Source organism: Chiloscyllium punctatum, chromosome 21, assembly GCF_047496795.1.
Source record: "Chiloscyllium punctatum isolate Juve2018m chromosome 21, sChiPun1.3, whole genome shotgun sequence".
In the NCBI taxonomy this organism is placed as follows: Eukaryota; Metazoa; Chordata; class Chondrichthyes; order Orectolobiformes; family Hemiscylliidae; genus Chiloscyllium; species Chiloscyllium punctatum.
This window is the reverse complement of record NC_092759.1, coordinates 12,794,348-12,816,216: the sequence shown is the minus strand read 5'-3', so window position 1 is coordinate 12,816,216 and position 21,869 is coordinate 12,794,348. Positions and strand designations below refer to the sequence as shown.

At 44.9% G+C, this 21,869-nt stretch overlaps 1 long non-coding RNA gene across 1 annotated transcript; it reads left to right on the top strand.

The window, feature by feature from the left end:
* Positions 1-7,965: 7,965 nt before the first annotated feature.
* On the top strand, positions 7,966-17,827 carry LOC140492578 (uncharacterized). Its single transcript, XR_011963582.1, has 3 exons — positions 7,966-8,040; positions 16,471-16,622; positions 16,753-17,827. It is a non-coding gene; the product is annotated as an uncharacterized lncRNA (long non-coding RNA).
* Positions 17,828-21,869: the final 4,042 nt, after the last annotated feature.

The window sequence follows — 21,869 nt, the reverse complement described above, 5'->3', positions numbered from 1 at the left end:
ATATTTTGACGCCATTCATTCCCTTTCTCTTGATTTTACTGTTCAATGCATTGACAGTCCAGCACATTATCATAGCCAGCAGAGCCCGCAGGAGGCTGCAATGTCAGGGTCAAAATGAGAACCCAAAAGATCAGGAGATGGGAAACCGAAGGAAATCCATGATTTTGCTGTTTGTTATGTCGGGAAATTTCATGTTGCTATGGGCTGTCTTCATGATCTCTTTCATATTGAGACGCTTGGATTACTTGGGATATCCTATTTCTCTGCCTACCTTTGTATCAGAAATTGGCTCAATGTTGCAACTCCTGAGTTGCTGCACAAACACCTTTATTTATGTAATTACTCAGAGGAGGTTCAAAGAGGAATTGAGCAATGGAGTCACATATCCCCTGGTAATGACGGTCAAGTTGTGTCAATGGATGAGGCAAACACTTTTTTGAAAAATATTTTTGTGTCTGACTCGACAGAATGTTCAGAAGAAAACCTTGATTTTTTTTGTTCTTTCCTAAAACATTCACTGATGAATTAATGTCAGATCATTAGAAATAGGAGTAGGCCATATGGCCCCCTTCAAACCCACTCCACCATTCAATAAGATCATGGCTGATCCGACATTCCTCACACCCACTTTCCTACCCTTTCCGTATAACCCTTGAATTCCCAAGTCATCCATAACCTATCCAGGAGGAAAAGACAATGACTGCAGATGCTGGAAACCAGATTCTGGATTAGTGGTGCTGGAAGAGCACGGCGGTTCAGGCAGCATCCGAGGAGCAGCGAAATCAACGTTTCGGGCAAAAGCCCTTCATCAGGAATAAAGGCAGAGAGCCTGAAGCGTGGAGAGATAAGCTAGAGAAGGGTGGGGGTGGGGAGAAAGTAGTATAGAGTCACAACATGGTTGAAGAGCTTCAGGGCAGAGGAAATGACCTGGGAGTTGCAGTGGGATAGGGATTTCCTGAGATTCTTGTAGAGAGTGGAGAAAAACGTCTTCAAGGCAGGCATCCTTGCAAGAGGATTCACAGTAGGGTTAAAATCAATGAGGTAAAAACAGTGACTGCAGATGCTGGAAACCAGATTCTGGATTAGTGGTGCTGGAAGAGCGCAGCAGTTCAGGCAGCATCCAAGGAGCAACGAAATCGATGTTTCGGGCAAAAGCTAACCTATCCAGCTCAGTCTTAAATGCACACGGGGAATCTGCCCCCACAGCCTTCCAAAAATTCATAACTCTCTGAGCAATGAAGATCCTCTTCATGTCAGTCTTAAACTGGTGCACCTTTATTTGAGACAGTGTCCTCTTGTCTTGGACTCTGCCATAAAGGGAAACAACCTCTCAACATTTAGCCTGTCGAGCTCCTTCACAATCCTATACCTTTTAATGAGACCACCTTTCATTCTTAAACAATCCATTGAGAAAAGTTCCAAGGTATTCAATCTTTGTTCATAAGACGATCCCTCCATACCAGGGATGATACGAGCATGTCTTCTCTGAAATGCCTCTGATGAACTGCTCACAGTAGTCCAGATGTGGTCTCATTCGCACCTTGTGAAGTTGCAGTGAGACTTCCCTATTCTTATATTGGGGCCGACATTCTACTCGCCTTCTTGGTTACCAGCTGCATCTGATTAAAGATTGGACAGCGTTATGGAATCTTTACTGCGTGGCCCAATAAGTCCACACCAACTATCTGAGGAGTACCCATCCAGACCCATTCCCCACTACTACGATGGTTGGAGGAAGAGCGCCTCATCTTCCGCCTAGGAACCCTCCAACCACAAGGGATGAACTCAGATTTCTCCAGTTTCCTCATTTCCCCTCCCCCCACCTTGTCTCAGTCAAATCCCTCGAACTCAGCACCACCTTCCTAACCTGCAATCTTCTTCCTAACCTCTCCGCCCCCATCCCACTCCGGCCTATCACCCTCACCTTGACCTCCTTCCACCTATCACATTTCCAACACCCCTCCCCCAAGTCCCTCCTCCCTACCTTTTATCTTAGCCTGCAGGACACACTTTCCTCATTCCTGAAGAAGGGCTTATGCCCGAAACGTTGATTCTCCTGTTCCTTGGATGCTGCCTGACCTGCTGCACTTTTCCAGCAACATATTTTCAGCTCTGATCTCCAGCATCTGCAGTCCTCACTTTCAACTCGAAGAATTCCATCAGGGCCAGCAGACCTGACTATTCTTAGATCCACTAGCTTGTTTAATACTACCACTTCCATAATAATGCTTGTTTCTAGGTCCTCACCTACTCTTTGTCAATTACTGGTTTGTTATTAATGTCCTCCACTGTGAAGACCGGCACAAAATACCTACTCAATGCTTGGCCATTCATCATATCCCATAATTAAATGCACCTTCTCATCCTCTAAAGGACCAATATTTACTTTAGCCACTATTTTATAGAAACTTCCACTATGTATCTTTATATTCTGTGTTAGTTATTCTTTCATGTTCTACCTTACCTTTCGGTTGACCTTTAATGATTTCCCAAACTTCTAGCTTCGTGCTGTTTTTGGCCATGTTGTATGTCTTCTCTTTCAATTTGTTCGCTTCCCTTATTTCCTTAGACATCAGTGTCAGATTACAATTTTCTTACGGTCCTTCCTTTTCACTGGTACATATTTTTGCTGAGACTCATCAAGTATTGCTTTGGAAGTCCTCCACTGTTCGTCAACTGTCTCATCATAAAACCTTTGTTTCCAGCTTACTTTAGACAAGTCCTCCATCATTCTATTGTGGTCCCCCTTGTTCAAGCACAGGAGCCTGGTCTTGGATTTAATCTTCACACTCTCCATCTTTATTCTAAATTCAACCATAATGTGATCACCCCTTCTGAGAGGATCCCTAACTATGAGGTTATTAATTATTCTTGTTTCATTACACCAGACCAGATCCAGGATAGCTTGCTCCCTCGTTGGTTCCATTACATACCGTTCAAGAAAAGTGTCACGGACACACTCAACTAACTCATCTTCAGGGTTACACTAATTGAGCTAGTTCGACCAATTTATATGTAGATTAAAATGTCCCATGATAATTGCTGTACGATTTTTACAGACAATAGTTATGAAAGGCTTGGTCATCTACCAAAGGTTTTAGTTGTTGGCTGTTCAGTTCCAGTTTGTATGAATTTATATACTGCCAGTTTTGTTAATTGTTATGATACGGGCATCGAGCCCCTCTTTAAATTATATAAAAATACACAGAAAAGCTCACCTCACATCATAATCTTTTAAAATGTGAGTGATAGCGAACTCACATTGCAGCACTCTCACAGGCAATGCCTCAATTTCAGGGTGTCAGCATTAACCGAGTGACAAATCATTACAGGGTCAGTACTGGGGTATTACAGCGCTGTTAGCAGGTTAGGTGTGGGGCAGTGCTATACTGTCATAGTGTCAGTAATGAGGCAGTGCCTGTTTGTTAGAGAGTTGATGCTGAGACAGTGTCCATTGTAAGGGATGAGAAGTGAGAATGTGTCACATGCTCAAAGCATCAGTCCTGAGGACTGTCATCCTGAAGTAGAGCCTCATAATCAGAGGGGCAAGATTGTGAGAGCCTCCAAACGTGTACTGAGGGATTGCATTTTTATCAGAGAGTTAGTACTGAGGGAGTGCCTATTGGAAGGCAGTCAGAATTGAGCATATGTCAGGCATTGGATCGTTAGTCCTGAGATTGTCACTAGGTCAGCTCAGAGGCAATGCCTCAGTGTTAAATGTCACTCCATCAGTCTGACACCCTGACAGTGCTACCATACTTCAATACTGACCCTCTCATCACGTGACAATCCCTAAATACCTTCAAATTGAAACACTGCCACAGCGTTGGTCATCTGACAATGATACATTCCCTCAATATTAACCACCTGACAACAATGCCCTCCCATAGTTCTGACCATCTGACATTCCTGACCAGCTAAGCATGTGACCTCCTTCAATTAGTATACAGCACCACTAACTGGGATAATTAGAGCAGGACATCAGTAAATGGGAGAATTGGGGCACAGTGTTACTAAATTAGAGCACTGGAGAAGATCTCCTCTAAATGTTAGAATAAGGCCAGGGCATCAGTAAATGTTCTCTGCCAGAATTAACATTCTAACAAAGAAGCACTGCCTCAGAACTGACCCTTAATCTAATGAATCACTCCTTAAGTATGGAACCTCAAACAATGTACTGCCTCAGGGCTGACCATTAATAATGAGGCAGCTCTCAGTACTTACCCTCCGAAAATAGCATAATCTGACAGTTATGTTACTATGACAGTGGCACACTGTCTGTTGGCAGTACTGAGGGGATGCTGTATTTTCAGGGGCTGAGTACTGAAGGAGTGCTGCACCGCCACAGTATTGACCATTTAACAATAAGTCAATCCCCTCGAGCTGAACCGATGACAACATAGCTCTCCCTCAGCACTGACCCTGTAGTCAATAGCACTCCCTACATTCTGACAGCTGACTTTCTTATATTAAAGGATTGGACACTCTGGAGGCAGGAAACATGTTTCTGCTGATGGCTGAGGGCCAAACCAGAGGAGACAGCTTAAAAATACTGGGTAGACCATTTAGGACAGAGATGAGGAGAAAATTCTTCACCCAGAGATTAGTGGTCGTGTGGAATGCTCTGCCCCAGAGGGCAGTGGAGGCCCAGTCTCTGGACTCATTTAAGAAAGAATTGGAGGGAGCTCTCAAGGATAGTGGAATCAAGGGTTATGGAGATAAGGCAGGAACAGTATACTAATTAAGGATGATCAGCCATGATCATATTGAATGGTGGTGCAGGCTCGAAGGGTAGAATGGCCTATTCCTGCACCTATTGTCTATTTTCTATTGAGGCATCGCCTCAGTATTGATTGTCTCTGACTCATGCACTCCCTCAGAACTGACACTGTGACAAATGCACTGCCTCAGAACCGACCATGTGACAAGGCGGCACTGCCTCAGAACTGACATTTAAAAAATGAGGCATTCCTCAGTATTTACCCTCTGAAAATAATACACTCTGAAAGTTCTGTTCCTCTGACAGCAGCGCAAAGCAAATGCTATATTTTCGGAGACTCAGTACTAAGGGAGTGCTGCACTGCCGGAGAATCAGTACACAGGTCATGCTGCACTGCCGGAGAGTCAGTACTGAGGGTTTGCTGTACTGTTGGAAAGTCAGTGCTCAGAGATTGCTGCACTGTTAGTAAGTCACTGATGATAGAGTGCTGAACTTTCACAGACTCAGTACTGAGGGAGTGCTGCATTTTCAGTGTCATCACTGGCGGAACTCTGAACTGTTGAAGGTCTGATAGTAAGAGAGTGCTGCACTGTCAGTGGGTCAACACAGACAGTGCTCACCCACTGCCAAAGAGGCAGTGCATCAAACTGACCTTCGAACAAATAGGCATTCCCTCAGTACAGACCATCTGACATTGTGCACTACCTCAATACTGATCCTGGAAACATGCATCACTCTCTCAATTCTGACTCAATTGAAATGAGGCACTGGCTCAAATAGATCCACTGACAAGGATGCCCGCACTCAGTACTGACTCTCTGACAGAGATGCAATACCTCAGTACTAACCACTGATCATGAGGTACAATGTCAATTCAGACCCCATTACCACATGTCATTACTTCAGTATTGATCATCTGATAATAAGGCACTCCCTTACTCAGCACTGTCATGTTGAGAATGAGGCCCTCCCTCAGAAATGACTCTCTAACAAAAAGGCAGACCCTCAGTACTGACCCTCTGATAGACTTGCAGTTCCCCAGTACTGACCAGCATTTCATGAGACACACCCTCAATTCTGACTCACTTACAATGATGCAATCCCTCAAGACTGAAACACTGATAACAAGACCCTCCCTCAAGAACTGATAAACTGACAGTGTTGCAATTTCTCAGTCTTTACTTATCTAATCACACAGCACTCTCTCAATTCTGATCCCATTATGTTGAGGTATAGCCTCAGAACATAATTTCTGAAAATTTGGCATACTCTCAGAACTGAATCTCTAACAATGAGGTACCTTCTCAATATTGACTCTCTAATCATGATGCACTCCCTCAGTACTGACCCTCTGTCAGTGCAGCACAGCATTAGCACTGGCCTCCTGACAGAGCTGCACTACCTCAGGACTGGCATTCTAAATAGGAGACACACCCTCAATTCTGACTGTCTTACAAGGAGGCACCGACTCACTTTTTAACCATCTGGCAAAGAAAGCACTTAATCCGAACTGACCCTTCGACAATCAATAACTCCCTCAGGACTGAACCTGTGACGGAGCTGTGGGAATTCCTCAGTACTGTCCATATAATCGTGAGGCATATCCTCAGTTCTGACCACCTTACAATGAGACACTTCTTCAGGACAGACCCCCTTAACAATGAGGCCCTCCCTCAGACATGATCACCTTCAAATTCTTGATACGGACCCACAGTGGTTAGCATTGCTGCCTCACAGCCGCAGGAACCCATGTTAAATTTCTTCCTCAGGCCACTGTCAGTGTGGAATTTGAACATTCCCCCCCATATCTGCATGGGTTTCCTTTGGGTGCTCTGGTTTCCTCCCACAATCTAAAGATGTGAAGGTTAGTGAAATGGCCACATAAATTGCCCATGGTGTCGGTCAGGTACATTAGTTAGGGGCAAAAGTAGAGTATTTGGGTAGAGGAATAGTTCTGGGTGGGTCACTCTTCGGACTGTCGGTGTGGACTTTGTTGAGCCTAATGGCCTGTTTCCACACAGTGGAGAGTCTAAAAAGACAATGCGCATCTTAATATGGTCAGATTTGATCGAGTGCCACATTGTCAAAGGGCATTCCTGAGGCAACACACATTTGTCAGTTTTGAGTGCGTTGATCCTCTGACCCTGTTATTTTTTGGCCATATCGCAGTATTGTCCCAACAACTACGAGGCATTTCCTCTGTGTTGTCCCTCTGACTATGAGGAACTGTCAGGACTAACCTTCCCAGCAATGCGTTACTGCCAATAGACTGACCCAGCTTAGAGGCTTGGAGGGCCGAAGGGCCTGTCCCAGTTCTGTCAGGCGATTGATTCCCTCTTTGAAGTTGGGCCTGACAATTAGGTGGTCAGTACCAGGGTATTGTATCTCCATCAGAGGGTCAGTCTCATTCTCAGGACTGCCTCATTCTCAGAAAGTCAGTTGTGAGGGAAGGCCTCATGATCAGAGGGTCTGCCTTATGGTCAGAAATTCATTGCTCAGAGTATGACACTTTGTCAGAGGATTCGTTCTGACACAATACCTCAATGCGACGCTGTCAGAACTGAGGGAGAGCTGCATGATTAGAAGCTGAGGACTGAGACATCGTTTGGGGTCCGGGGGCGGCCGTCCTTCGGGGAGAGAGCGCTTTGGGACTTGATGCTCCGACACACAGTTTCTTCATCACTTTCCCCTCTCTGTCTGTGAGGATTTCTCATTCTGATCCATATTATTGTGTTTGGTGACACCCGGAGGCGGCACCTTTTCTGTATTTGTTTTCTCTCCTGAAATGGGTTGTTTCTCTTTAACGGGGAGGTTTTCCCTGAAGCAGCTGCTCACGGTCACATGGGGCACGAGGCGGCCGTTAACCGCCATCTCCCGCGCGCGGGGCCTGAGGGGGGGTGGGGCCTGGAGCTAAAATGGCGGCGGCCGTTAACCGCCATCTCCCGCGCGCGGGGCCTGAGGGGGGGTGGGGCCTGGAGCTAAAATGGCGGCGGCCGTTAACCGCCATCTCCCGCGCGCGGGGCCTGAGGGGGGCGGGGCTTGGAGCGAAATTGGCGGCGGCCGTTAACCGCCATCTCCCGCGCGCGGGGCCTGAGGGCGGGGTGGGGCCTGGAGCTAAAATGGCGGCGACTGTTAACTGCCATCTCCCGCGCGCGGGGCCTGGAGCTAAAATGGCGGCGGCCGTTAACCGCCATCTCCCGCGCGCGGGGCCTGAGGGGGGGGGTGGGGCCTGGAGCTAAATTGGTGGTGGTCGGCCACAACCAGAAAGGAGCAGCGTCGGCGGAGGAGCGGACTGTGTCAACAAAGTGCCGCTCCTGAAAGTAATGATGATGATGATGATGATGATGGTGGTTAATGTGGAGTGTCCGGAGGGCCGACTGTCTGAACAAAGTGACGTTCGTCATGGAACGATGTTAGTTGTTGGGGGTGGAGGGGGAGAGAAGAGATTCCGCTGGAGTCAATCCCATTTCGCAGCGTTGGAATTATAATAAAAACCGGCCCCAATCTTGCCTCCATCCTCCTGATCCGGGATGTACTGCCAGGGCCAACGATGTGGAGGTGTTGATCATAGGGATGTTTCGTGTTTAGATTACTTACAGTGTGGAAACAGGCCCTTCGGCCCAACAAGTCCACACCGACCCGCCGAAGCACAACCCACCCATTCCCCTAACCTAACACTATGGGGTAATTTAGCATAGCCAATTCACCTGACCTGCACATCTTTGGACTGTGGGAGGAAACCGGAGCACCCGGAGGAAACCCACGCAGACACGGGGAGAATGTGCAAACTCCACACAGACAGTCGCCCCAGGCTGGAATTGAACCTGGGACCCTGGCGCTGTGAGGCAACAGTGCTAACCACTGAGCCACCATGCCACCCTAGAGGTGTTGTAGAGGTGCTGGTCATAGGGGTACACTGTCAGGGTGAGTGATGTGGGGGAGCTGATTATAGGGATGCACGGTCAGTGTTAGTGATGTGGAGGTGCTAATCATATGGATGCATTGTCAGGATGAGGGATGTAGAGGTGCTGATCATAGGAAAGCACTGTTAGTATGAGTGATGCGGAGGTGCTGATCATAGGGATGTACTGATATAGTTAGTGATGTGGAGGTGATGAGCATAGCAATGCACCCTCATGGTTAGTGATATTGAAGCGCTGATCATAGGGATGCACTGTCAGGGTTAACGATTTGGAAATGCTGATCATAGGGTGCTCTGTCAGGGTTAGTGATGTGGAGGTGTTCATAACAGGGATGAAATGTCAGTTTTAGTGATGTGGAGGTGCTGATCAAAGGGATGCACTTGTCAGGGTTTGTAATGTGGAGGTGCTGATCACAGGGACTCACTGTTAGGGTTAGCGATGTGGAGGTGCTAATCATAAGGATGCATTTTCACGGTTACTGATGTGGAGAAGCTGATCATAGGGATGCACTATCTGGGTTTGTGATGTATAGGTACCGATCTAAGAGATACACTGTCAGGGTGAGTGATGTGGACATGCTGATCATTGGGATGATCTAACAGATTTGGTGATGTGGAGGTGATGATTGTCGGGATGCACTGTCAGCGTTAGTGACGTGGACGTTCTGACCATAGGGATGCACTCTCAGGGTAAGTGATGTGGACATGATGACCAGAGAGATTCAGTGTCAGGGTAAGAGATGCGGAGGCGCTGATCATAGTGATGCACTGTCAGGGTTAGTGAAGTGGAGCTGCTGATCATAGGGATGCACTGTCAGGGTTAGTGAAGTGGAGCTGCTGATCATAGGGATGCACTGTCAGGGTTAGTGAAGTGGAGCTGCTGATCATAGGGATGCACTGTCAGGGTTAGTGAAGTGGAGCTGCTGATCATAGGGATGCACTGTTAGTGTTTGTGATGTGGAGTTGCTGATCATGGGAAGGCACTGTCAGGGATAGTGAAGTGGAGACGCTGCTCTTAGGGATGTGCTGTCAGGGTTAGTGATGTGGAGGAGTTGATCATAGGAATGCACTGTCAGGGTTAGTGATGAGGAGGTGCTGAACATAGGAATGCACTGTCAGGGTGAGGGATGTGGAGGTGCCGATCTTTGGGATTCACTGTCAGGTTTAGTGATGTGGAGGTGCTGATCATAGGGATGCACTGTCAGGTTTAGTGATGTGGAGGCGCTGGTCATAGGGATGCACTGTCAGTACGAGTGATGTGCTACCAGGGTGAATTATGTGGAGGTGATCATCATAGAGATATACTGTCTGAGTTAGTGGTGTGGAGGTGCTGATCATAGTGAAGTGGAGGTGCTGATCACAGGGATGCACTGTCAGACTTAGTAATGTGAATGTGCTGACTATGGAGGTGCATTGTCAGGGTTAGTGATGTGGTGTTGCTGATCATAAGGTTGTACTATCAGGGTTAATGATGTGGAGGTGATAATCATAGGGATGCAGTGTCAGGGTTAATGATGTGGTGGTGCGGATGATAAGAATGCACTGTCAGGGTTAGTGATGTGGAGGTGCTGATCATCGGAATGCACTATCAAGGTTCGAGATTTGGAGGTGCAGATCATAGGGATGCACTCTCAGAGTTAGTGATGTGGAGGTGCTGATTCGAGGGATGCACTGTCATGTTTAATGTTGTGGAGGTGTTGATCATGGGGGTGCACTGTCATGGTGGTCGATGTGGAGGTGATGATCATAGGGTTGTACTGTCAGCGTTAATGATGTGGAGGTGTTGATCATCGGGATGTACTGTCAGGGGTAATAGTGTGAAGGTGATAATTATCACGTTGTACTGCCAGGGTTAATGATGTGGAAATTCTGATCATAGGAATGAACTGTTAGGTTTATTGATGTGGAGATACTGGTCATAGAGATGTTCTGTCAGGGTAAATGATGTGGAGGTGATGATCATAGGGATGAACTGTCAGGGTTAATGAAGAGAAGGTGTTGATCATGGACTCATAGAGGTGTACTGTCAGGGCTAATGATGTGGGGATGCTGATCATTGGTTTGTACTCTCAGTGTTAATGATGTGAAGTTGATGATTGTCGGGATGTACTGCCAGGGTTAATGATGTGGAATTTCTGATCGTAGGGATGAACTGTTAGGGTTATTGATGTGGAGCTACTGTCATAGAGATGTTCTGTCAGGGTTAATGATGTGGAGGTGCTGAACATAGGGATAAACTTTCAGGGTTAATGAAGTGGACGTGCTGATCATAGTGTTGTAATGTCAGGGTTAGTGTGTGGAGGTGCTGAGCATTGAGATGTCCTGTCAGGGTTCATGATGTGCAGGTCATGATGGTAGGGATGTACTAGCATAGTTAATGATGTGGAGGTGCAGATCATTGGGATGTACTGTCAAGGTTACTGACGTGGAGGTGCTGGTCATAAGGTTGTATTGTCATATACAATGATGACATAGGTGATGATCATAGGGATGTACTGTCAGGGTGAATTATGAGGAGGCGATGGCATAGAGATGTACTGTCAGGTTTAATGATGTGGAGATGATGATCATAGAGATGTACTCTGAGGGAAAACGATGTGGATGTGCAAGTGATGTACTGCCAGGGTTAATGATGTGGAGGTGATGATCATACGGATGTATTGTGAGGGTTAATGTTGTGGAGGTGCTGGTCATGGAGATGCACTGTTAGGGCTACTGATGTGGAGGTGCTGATCATAGAGTTGTACTACCCGTGTTAATGCTGTGGAGGTGCTGGTGATAAGGATGTACTGTCAGGGCTGCTAATGTGGAAGTGCTGATCATGGATACATAGAGATGTACTGTCATGGCTAATGATTTGGAGGTGCTGATCATAGGGATGCACTGACATGGTTAATGATGTGGATGTTCTGGTCATCGGGATGTACTGTCAGGGTGAATGATGTGGAGCTGCTGATGGTCGGGTTAATGGTGTGGAGGTGCTGATCATAGGGTTGTACAGACAGGGTTACTATTGTGGAGGAGCTGATGATAGGCATGTACTGACAGGGAATAGTGATGTGCATGTGCTGTTCACAGGGATGTACTGTCAAGGTGAATGATGTGGATTTGAAAGTCATAGGAAATGATGTGGAGGTGCTGATCATTGGGATGTACTGTCAGAGTTAATGATTGGAGGTGCTTTTCACAGAGATGTACACTCCAGGCTAATGATGTGGACATGCTGATCATAGGAATGTATTGGCTGGGTTAATAATGTGGAGGTGCTGAAGATAGGGATGTCCTGTCAGGGTTATTGATGTGGAGATGCCGATAAGGGGATGTACTTTTAGGGTCATTGATGTTCGGGTGCACATCATGGAGATGTACTGTCAGGATTAATGCTGTGCAGGTGCTGATCATAGGGATGTACTGGTAGGAATCATAATGTGGAGGTGCTGATCATAGAGATTTACTGTTAGGAATAATGATGTGGAGGTGCTGATCACAGGGATGTTCTGTCATGGTAAATGATGTGTAGGTGCTGGTCATAGGGATGTTCTGTCATGGTAAATGATGTGTAGGTGCTTGTCATAGGGATGTTCTGTCATGGTAAATGATGTGTAGGTGCTGGTCATAGGGATGTTCTGTCATGGTAAATGATGTGTAGGTGCTGGTCATAGGGATGTTCTGTCAGTTTTAATGATGTGTAGGTGCTTGTCATAGGGATGTTCTGTCAGTTTTAATAATGTGGAGGTGCTGGTCATAGGGATGTACTCTGAGTTAATGATGAGAAGTTGCTGATCATAGGGATGTACAGTCAGGGCTAATGATGTGGAGGGGCTGAACATAGGGATGTAATATCAGGGTTAAGGCTGTGGAGTTGCTAATCATAGGGATGTACTGTCAGGGTTAATGTCATGGAGGTACTAGTCATGGAGATGTACTGTCGGGGTTAATGATGTGGAATTGCTGATCATAGTGATGATCTGTCAGGGTTAATGATATGGCGGACCTGGTCATTGCGACGTTCTGTAAGGGCTAATGATGTGGTGTGCTGATCATCGATTCATCGAGATGTACTGTCAGGGCTAATGATGTGAATGTGCTGGTCATAGATTTATAGAGATGTACTGTAAGTGTTAATGATGTGGTGGTGCTGATCATAGTCATGCACAGTCAGGTGTATTGATATGGAGGTGCTGATCATAGAGATGTACTGTCAGGTTTAATAATGTGGATCTACTGGTCATAGATATACACTGTCAGGGTAAATGTTGTGGAGGTGCTGGTCATAGAGATTTACTGTCCGAGTCATGATGGAGGTGCTCTGTCAGCGAGATGTACTCTCAGGTTAGATGATGTGGAGGTGCTGGTCAGAGAGATGTACTGTCCGGTTTAATGATGTGAAGCTATTGGTCATGTAGTGGTAGAGGTGCGCTGTCAGGGTAAGTAACATGGAGGTATTGGTCAGAGAATCATGAAGATGTACTGTCATGGTTAATGGTGTGGAGGTCCTGGTCATAGAGATGTACTGTCAGGATTAAGGATGCGGAGCTGCTGGTCATAGAGATGTACTGTCAATGTTAACGATGTGGAGGTGTTGTTCTTAGAGATGTACTGTTAGGGTTAATAATGTGGAGGTGCGGGTCATAGTCGTACTGACAGGGTTAATGATGTGGAGTTGCTCTGTCATAGCGACATACGTCATGGTTGATGATGTGGAGGTTCTGGTCATAGAGATGTACTGTCAGGGCTAATGATGGAGTGGTGCTGATCATAGAGATGTACTGTCAGGATAAATGATGTGGAGCTCCTGGTTATAGAGATGTAGTGTCACGGTAAATGATGTGGAGGTGCTGATCATAGAGATGTACTGTCAAGGCTAATGATTTGAAGATGCTGTTCATAGGGATGTTCTGTCTGGGTTAAAGGTGTGGAGGTGCTGATCATAGGGATGTACTGTCAGAGTTCTTGATGTGGAGGTGCTGATCATAGAAATGTACAGTCAGGGCAATGATGTGGAGGTGCTGATCATAAGAATGTACTATCAGAGTTATTGATGTGGAGATGCTGATTAGGGGGATGTACTCTAAGGGTCAGTGATGTTCGGGTGCTCACTATGCAGTTGTACAGTCAGGGTTAATGATGTCCGGGTGCTGATCATCGAGATGTACAGTCAGGTAATGATGTAGAGGTGCTCATCATGCTGATGTACAGTCAGGTTTAATGATGTGGAGATGATAATCATAGAAAAGTACAGTCAGGGCTATGATTTCAAGGTGCTGATCATAGAGATGTACTGTCAGGGCTAATGATTTGAAGGTGCTGTTCATAAGTATGTTCTGTCTGGGTAAATGATGTGGAGGTGCTGATCGTAGGGATGTACTGTCAGGTTTATTGATGTGATAGTGCTGATCATAGGTATGTACTGTCAGTGTTAGTGATGTGGAGATGCTGATCAAAGCGATGTACTATTAGGGTCAGTGATGTGGAGGTGCTCATCATGGAGATGTACTGTCAGTGTTTATGATGTGAAGTTGCTGGTCATAAGCATATACTGTCAGGTTTAATGATGTGGATGTGCTGGTCAGAGATGTAGTGTCAGGGTTAATGACGTGGATGTGCTGGTCAGAGATGTAGTGTCAGGGTTAATGACGTGGATGTGCTGGTCAGAGATGTAGTGTCAGGGTTAATGACGTGGATGTGCTGGTCAGAGATGTAGTGTCAGGGTTAATGACGTGGATGTGCTGGTCAGAGATGTAGTGTCAGGGTTAATGACGTGGATGTGCTGCTCATACTGTTGTAATTTCAGGGTTAGTGATGTGGAGGCGCAGTCACAGAGATGTGCTGTCAGTCACAGAGAGGTGCTGGACATAGAGATTTACTGTCCGTGTCATGATGTGGAAGGGCTCGGTCAGAGAGATGATGTGGAGATGCTGGTCATAGGGTGGTACTGTCAGGGTTAGTGATGTGGTGGTACTGGTCATAGATGAACTGTCAGGGATAATGATGTGGAGATGCTGGTCATAGGGTGGTACTGTCAGGGTTAGTGATGTGGTGGTACTGGTCATAGATGAACTGTCAGTGTTAATGATGTGGAGATGTTGATCATTGGGGTGTACTGTCAGGGCTAATTATGTGGAGGTGCTGGTCATAGACATTTACTGTCAGTGTTAATGATGTGGAGATGCTGGTCATTGGGGTGTACTGTCAGGGCTAATTATGTGGAGGTGCTGGTCATAGAGATGTCCTGTCAGGGCTAATGATGTGTCGGTGCTCTGTCATTGAGATGTGCTGTCAGGTTTAATTGTATGGAGGTGCTGGTCATCGAGTCATAGAGATGTACTGTCAGGGTTAATAATGTGGAGGTGCTGATCATAGTGATGTACTGTCAGGGTTAATGATGTGGAGGTGCTGATCATAGAGATGTACTGTCAGGGTTGATAATGTGGAGATGCAGGCCATAGTGATGTACTGTCAGGGTTAATGATGTGGAGATGCAGGTCATAGTGATGTGCTGTCAGGGTTGATAATGTGGAGATGCAGGTCATAGAAATACGCTGTCATGTTTAATGGTGTGGAGGTGCTGGTCATAGTGATGTAGACTCGGCGTTAATGATGTTGAGATGCTGACCATAGAGATGTTCCGTCAAAGTTAATGATGTGGAAATGCTGGTCATAAACTCAGATGTACTTTCCGGGCTAACGATGTGGAGGTTTTGGTCGTAGAGTCATAGAGATATTCTGTCCAGGTTAATGATGTGGGTGTTGCTCATAGAGATTTTCTGTCTGGGTTAATGATATGGAGGTGTTGTTGTTGGAATGCGGTGGACAATGTTTAAAATAACACAGCACCTTGTTATAGTCCAACAGGTTACTAGCCTTGATTTGTGTTTCCTATGATTCTGTCCCACTCGCTACCTGATAAAGGAGCAATGCATTGAGAGCTTGTACTTGCAGATAAACCTGTTGGACTATAAGCTGATGTTGTGTGATTTTAATAGGGTGAATGAAGCAACTCATACAAGCAACAAGATTCTGCCTGTACACAGTACTCACTTTTGAACACATTAAGATTGAAAAATAAAATATCTGATTGATTGTACACAATGAAGAATTATTTTTAGACATTTGTGAGCCTGTTCAGTTATATTTCAATCATTTGCAAAAAGAAAAAAAAGGGAGTTGGTCTGAAAATGTTGAAATATAGAAAGTGTTAATTTCATGTAGTTTCATGATTGTTTTGCAGCTCAAATTTATTTTAACCTTGAAGAGATTTGACCCATTGATTCCCCTTCCCCATTGCAACAGAAGCTATTGGAACTGTTCAGTGTTTCCAGCAGCTTCTGTGATTATTTCAGTTTCCCAGCGGGAGCAGTATGTCACTTTTTGAGTCATAAAACCCCCTTATTCCTGTTCTTTAATCAACATTTAATTATGAGATGGGAGGCAGCAGAGGGGAAAGCTTACCGGAGTAATGCTACCCAGTTTCACAGTGATCATCGTGAAGAGCGAGCAGCAATTTAATAGATCTGTTTTATCACAGAATGAAACACTCAGATACATTTTTGAGAAATTCAGTGATGAATCTCATTCAATTCACCTTGGGGATTTTTCCATTGAAAATCGATTTAAAACTGCAACAGTATGGCAGCTCGGGACAACTGCTTAGAAGTTAACCACCTCTGTACAATTACCGCCCTGCCATGCATAGCCTTGCTATTCCCAAACACATTTAACAAGAACCTGATCATGACTATTGAATGGGGCTGAAATAAAAACAAACTGTTAAGTTCTGAAAAAGATTCACTTGATACTGAAGCATGCCTCTGCTTTATCCCCACAGATGCTGCCAGACCCGAAGAGTTTCAACAACAGTTTCTATGCTGTCTTTCAAATTTCCAGTATCTGCAGTTCCAAATGGACCTGATATGGAGCCATTCAAGGTTATATTGTGTCAAGTGACAGTCCACCTCACTTATAGCGGCAGACATGAAGGTACATAGAATCATAAAATCCCAACAATGTGGAAACAGGCCATTTGCACCATCAGGTCCAATCTGATTGTGTGATAATCCCACCTAGAGTCAGCCCCTACCCTAATCCTCTAACCTTGCCTTTGCCACAGCTAATCTACCAAACGGACACATCCCTGGGCACTATGGGCATCATCATGGCCAATCCACCTGACCTGCACTACTTTGGACAGTGGAAGCACTCAGACGAAACCCACGCAGACATGGAGAGAATATGCAAACTCAACACAGACAGTCTTAAATCAGGCAGGGGCCTGGGTAATTGGAGAGGTTTAGAGACAGATTCCACACTTTTAGACCAGCGTGTGAATGATGGGCCCAACAGCCTAATTCCAGCGCTGTAAACATTCTACAGTACGATGACTCCCGACATGCAACATTCATCACATTTTGCATTTTGTTTTATTATTACGTTATTATTGACTTCATTCTGAAAGCGATGCATGGAGAGTCGTTGTACATGCAGTCAGATCTGTCTATTGTTGGGTTGAGGTGCATTGTATACAGCAACAACATCTGAGAGCGGATTGACTTCCTGCCCCTTACAGACTCAAGTGTAACATATTATTTCCTCATGAATTTCACATGGTTTAAAATGTTTTACTTTTAATATATTTTCATCACAGTACATTGATGCCCTTAGCATGTTATAAATTTCGACAGAGCAGTACCTTGTTTCTCTTTGAATAAACCGAATATGAACGTATCGGATTGGAGACCATATCCTCTCACAGAAAGAGTAAAGGGTAGACAGCATTCCCTCTGAAAAATATGTAGCCCTTGCTGAGAAAACTGACAAGGTAAGCAGAATCTATAGAAAGGAGAGAAAGGTGTGGTCAGCTGCTGGCAGGAGAAAGGTTAACCCATGTGTTATGGGGGGTAGGGGGTTTTAGGAGAACAGAATAAAGGAATGGGGGTGGTTCTGAACAATGAATTAGATGGTTTGTAATAGTGTGGAGGCTGAAGATGTTTAATAACAAATGGTTTCATGGAACATAATGATTGGGAATTGGTTCAAATTCTAACTGTTCAGGAAATTGGAGAAGGAGCAGACCGCACAGCCTGTTCAAACTGTTCCATCTGTTCGACCAGTCGACCCAATCAGAGCTGATTTTAGGTTTCAAAACCAGTGTCCTGTTCCATTCCAATCTGATGTTTATTTAGTGATGGCGCATCCACAGTCCTCTGGGATTAAGAATATTAAAGATTCAGAAGCCTTAGAGTGAAGTGCTGTCTCCTCATATTTGTCATAAATAATCTGCTCTTTATTCTGAGACAGTATTCTTTTTGTTTAAGATTCCCAGGCTTGTCGGAACAAGTTCCGAGCATTCAAGCACCTGCTTCTTCAGAATTATTTACATTCCAATGTAACTGCCTTTCAACTTGCTAAAATATAGACCCAATTTATTCCAATACTCAGCACTGGAGCATCCTGTCTGCCAAATAGTGAATCTTATCTTTTATGAATCATTAATGTGCATGGGCCATTGCTGGCTGTGACACAGTTGCTCTGCTGAGGAGCAGGTGAGTGGTCGGCTAAATCCACAATGATGAAAGGGATGGAGTTTCAGGATTTTTCACCTAGTGTCACTTGTAGTGTTGAGATGCTTTTCCAAGCCAGGGTGGCAAGTGGCTTGATGTGGAATTGTCAACTGGTAGTGCTCCCGTTTATCTGCTCTGCTTGGCACTCCAGATGATCATGCCGCGGGTCTGGAAGCTGCTTTACTAGGAACCTTGGTGAATTTCTGCAGTGTATCTTGTCTATGGTACACACTGCTGCCACTGAGTATTGGTGGTGGAGACAGGGAATGTTTATAGCTGTGATTCCGAGAAAGTGGCACAGCAAGTTTATTCTACTTAAACATGGAGAGCACAATTGTTCTGTTATACAAGTCTGTTAATTGTGCAAATGTCCATGAGATTTTAAACAGGTTCACATCTTACCTGACAATAGGCTGAGGGACATCACGTGACTGTTTCGAAATTTCATCTCAAAAATCTGGGAATGAGCTGATGGACAAATATTATGTTATAGATGGTTAATCCCAGTGCAGTGTAAGTTACAGCACACAGACCATATATGTGTATCTTTATGTATGCATCTCTATGGATATGTGTGTGTTTCTGGCTCTGTGTGTTTCTGATCTTTCTGACTATCTCTGTCTGACTATCTGTGTGTGTGTGTGTGTGTGTGTGTGTTAGTTTGTCTCAGTGCGTGCATTCACGTGTGTCTCTATCTTAGTGTGCCACTTTGAGCCTGTGTCTCTGTGCAGTGGGCTCGCAGTTGTTTCGGGCACTGTATCCATTAAATAGGGTTATTCAAAAAATCTGTCTGTCTTCAGTCTATTCTTCGTGTATTTAAATTGATACAATGCTGTTGACATGTCCTCTGCCTGCAATGGGACACAGTTTGTCCTGGAGGGAAGTTTAAATGAATGAATGAATGAATGAAATAACTCTGATGAATCAATGTCTTTATCTGTGCCTGTGTATGTCCCTGTTGTGTTTAAAGTGATGCAATGCTACCCTCTGCTGGCCGCCTCACGCCACTGCACAAGCAAGGGTTTTTTTTTGAAGGACAATGTGCTCCTGATAATTCTATTATTTCTGAAAGCGTCATACTGAGTGACACAAAGGCGCAAGGGTCTGCGTAATGACCTCTCCTGTGGGGAAGGACGGAGAAGGAGGGTGTGGGATTAGGCAAGAGGTGACTGTGGACAGGCTGTGAAGTGTTGCAGAGTGGCTCCCTCCGGAGGTGTGGAGGAGGAATCAGCAGCCACTCTGAATGAATGAAGCACGATTTTTGTTAAGATTAATGTTGCACTGGATCCTGTATTCTCTTTTCATCATTCTGGAATAAGGCAACAGACACCTCCTGAAATAGCAAAATTAATTAATTACTTCAGTGCTACAAGACAGGAAATGACTAAGCTTTAGGTACCACTGAAGAATGAAAACATTTAACATTAATATACACACCATCCTGGGATGTGCAGACTGGGTGGCTTGGCCATGGTAAATGCAGGGTTTCAGGATTCCTTCACAGGAATTGTTCTGTTTAAACAGCTAGACGCTGCTTACACTGGAAACCAAAATAATAGCTAAGCATTTCCAAAAGCTTATTTGGATAGAGGTTATGGGAGTATTGAAATATCATGTTCATAAAAGCTCAAAATATAGTTCAAAAACAGGAGCTTCGAAATGGCCAGCGCCTAGTTATAGGAAAGATTATTAAGCTGAAATGGTCTAGAAGAAATTTACCAGGATGTTACCAGAAATGGAAGACTTGTGTTATTAGATTCCCTACCATGTGGAATCAGGCCGTTTGGCACAACAAGTCCACACTGATCCTCCGAAGAGTAACCCACCCGCACCCATTTCCCTCTGACTGATGCACCTAACACTATGGGCAATTTAGCATGGCCAATCCACCTGACCTGTACATCTTTGGACTGTGGAAGGAAACTGGAGGACCCAGAGGAACCCGACGCAGACACAGGGAGAATGTACAAACTCCGTACAAACAGTTACCCGAGGCTGGACTCGAACCTGTGTCCCTGGTGCTGTGAGGCTGCGTTGATAACCACTGAGCTGCCCCTAAGTCGAGATTTAATAGCACACCTCTGGAGCAGGTGGGTCCTGAACCAGGATCTCCTGTCTCAGAGGTAAGCACACTATCACTGCACCATAACAGCCCTCAACATATAAAGAAGTGTGGATTGTCTGAAATCTTTTTTCCATTGTAGCGTAGGAGTTTGAGAGGCGACCTGATGAGTTTATAAAGTGATAAGAGATATAGATAGAGTTAATGGTAGTTATCTGTTACCAAGGATGGGCAATTCCAAGAGAATGGGACACACTTTTAAGGAGAAAGGAGAGAGATTTAAAAAAGACATGAGCAAATTTTTGCATAGACGGTGGCTTTCATGTGACATGAACAAGTAGAAATTGGAAGCAATGTGACAGTATGTTTAGTGATCATGAACTTGCTTTCTCTTTATTATTGATGGATCGTGTGATTGCTCAGAACACTTAAGAAAATAAACCACATCTTTTCACAGTTCATAGAACTAGGCTAAAACTTTATACACACTCAGAGGTAAAGTAATCTGTATATATCCATCTGTATTTCCATTCACTATTTTTGGACTGGGAACAGTGACTGCAGTTAATAAATAATAGAGTGACTAGCAGGCAGGAGCAAATTGTCCCAGAAAAGTGAACTGCCTATTTTTCTGTGGCACAGGGAGGCCAGCAGAGGGTTGAATTTCATCACATTAAACACAAGAGGGAAAGGCACAGAGACAGTTCGAGGAATTGGTTCGTCACCTTTTCAAATTCAATCATATATTCCTTCAGCCTACACTCTTGAACATACTATATCACATTGTGGAATAAGATAGTTGCAAACACACACACGCGCGCAGACTCAGAGACACACATCAACATGACCAACGGCGTTGTATCAATGTAAACAGAGGAAGGACTGACAAGGAACGAGATAGAGGAGTTTTTTTTTAGCACAATTTCAATCGATACAACACTGAAGACAGTCGAGATCCCATTGCACAGAGACACAGATACAGAGAGAAACACAGTAATACACATACAGAGACACATGAGCAGATACATACATGTTTTCACACACACAGCGAAAGACCGATACAGAGGAACTCACTACAGTACAGGAGCAAACACCGATCCACACAGATTCATATACACAGACACACAATCAAGCAAACAGATACGCATATATATAAACACACACACATGAAGAGACACATGTGACACATAGAGACACACTCATCCTCTCCTTCATACTCAATCTCACCATCTCTCAAACTCATACAATCTGTACATGAGAGGGACATGGAAAATCTCGCTATCTCTGACAGTTTCTCTCTTTCATACTGATTCTTACTGTCTCTCTCTCTCTCACGCTCTTGCTATCCCTGTCTCATACACGAACTCCCTACCTTTCTCATGTGGAATCTCGCTATCTCTGTCTCACGAATTCCGCTATCTCTCTTGCATAATTCCATTATCTCTCTCACACAATCCTATTGAAACTCTTGCACAATCCCACGAAATCAATCTCTCTCATATACATTCCAGATGTCCTTCTGGTGTCCCATGGGACCAGGGGATATGGGAAGGAGGGTGGGTTTCAGGATTTAAGCTCGATGATTAGCCTTGATTATTTTGGATA